The sequence below is a fragment of the Berghia stephanieae genome, chromosome 12 (assembly GCF_034508935.2).
Source record: "Berghia stephanieae isolate SIO BIC M18660-M18661 chromosome 12, UCSD_Bste_1.3, whole genome shotgun sequence".
NCBI classification, from domain to species: domain Eukaryota; kingdom Metazoa; phylum Mollusca; class Gastropoda; order Nudibranchia; family Aeolidiidae; genus Berghia; species Berghia stephanieae.
In genome coordinates this window covers 27650385-27652311 of record NC_088371.1, presented here as the reverse complement: position 1 = coordinate 27652311, position 1927 = coordinate 27650385, and positions in this window count along the sequence as shown.

Genomic DNA, 1927 nt, shown 5'->3' with positions numbered 1-1927 from the left:
CGACCGTGGTAAAATTTCACCTCGACGACGGCAACCGAAAGTGATCCGGATGGCAATTGTAAAAATAATAATAATGAATATAAGAATGAAAAGCAACAACATTCTTGATTCAAATATTGCCAGCAAGTTTTACAACTGATTTGGTCTTGCATAAAACTTCAAACAATGTTCCCGAACACGGGGATCGTCAATGGGTTAAGTCGGTTGTTCTTCTCTCTAATTGAAGGAAATGAAAAATATAACACGTTACCGAATGTTACCTGATATTATCAAACACTGTACATTGTCACTGGTACAAGTCACGTGTGCTTGTCTCTAAATGATGGAAAAAAAAAACAAAAAAAAAAAAAACGTTACGCATCGTCTCACAACGGTATATATCGAGATGAACTAGACGTCGAAAATAAACAAAATAAATAAAATAAAATTCCCTTTATTCATCCCCAAGGGGCTGCTTGTCTTTAGGGTTTATTCCAAGGGAAGACAGGAATAACTCAGCGCAGGCGTCAGCCGCAGTACAACGCCGCAAAGTGAGCTAGGGCGAGGTGACTTGCTTAAGGCCACACAGCGAGGCGGGTAGTCAAACCCTGTACCTTTTGGGTACGAAGCAAAGAGCGTACCTTGGAGTCACGCTGCCACCTAAAAAGATATGACGGTCAGAAATATCGAGATTCAGGTTTTTCCACTCAAACTCAAAGATGAAATGTCTAATGTCGTCGATAAAAAGAATTGACCTATCTTGAGCTTGAGCTTTTATATAGCGCAATATCCACTAAACGTGCTCAAAGCGCTTTACAAATGGTCACTGGCCAAAGCAACGCTTAACATGTAGGACGTACCATGACGCCTGTTAGGCGATATTATTTTTTTTTCGGACAGAGACAGCATTGTATGCGGCCTGGTACTCATTTTACACCTGAGTACGGTGAGAGAATGTGAGTAAAGAGCCTTTTCCAAGAACATGACTATGCGCCGAGCGAAGCTCGAACCCAGGACCTTCTGGTCCGAAAGCGAGTGTCATATCACTAGACCACATAGCCGCACAAGGTAAAACATAATCATAGTCTCACACCTTTCATTTCAAATTCAATTTCAAGCATCGGAATAAACCTTACTCAGAGCTACCAAGTACTACGAAATATTCGTAGAAATAGAAATTGTCTCTAGCTACAGAGCTGCATAGGTCTCTTTGACTCAATACATCTTGTTGAAAAGGAAAGTTTAATAGAGAGAAAGATACAAGGAGTAAATGTGACTAATCGTATCGTTCTATCTGTCTGTCTGTGTGCCTGTATATATGTATGTATGTATGTATGTATGTATGTATGTATGTATGTATGTATGTATGTATGTATGTATGTATGTATGTATGTATGTATGTATGTATGTATGTATGTATGTATGTATGTATGTATGTAGGCATGCATATACGATGATATGCTGGTTTGTATGTATGTCTGCATGTATGTATGTATGTATATGTGTTTGTATGTACGCTCATTTCTTTTGTATACATGTGTAGAAACAATGTGCAAGCGTGTATGTTCGTGTATGGCTGTGTCTGTATTTGTAAATGTGGTGATGTTCATACCATGAACCAAACTGAGCATTGTTTACCTCACATGAATTGCCTTTAATTTGGACAATAAAGATTATTATTATTATTATTATTATAAATAAGGGAACACCACAAAACAAACGACGTTTCCGCCTTTGGCCTTTTTCAAGTCAACACTAGTTTACTTGAAAAAGGCCAAAGGTCGAAACGTCGTTTGTTTTGTGGTGTTCCCTTATTAATGAGTCACATAATTTACTCATATAAGCTTTCTCTCCATTTTATTGACTCACTTAGGCACCTCTAGTATAAGGAAAGTTTAGCTCATTAGATCCTACATTCAGGACTTTGGATAATTTTTGGACCGTGCTG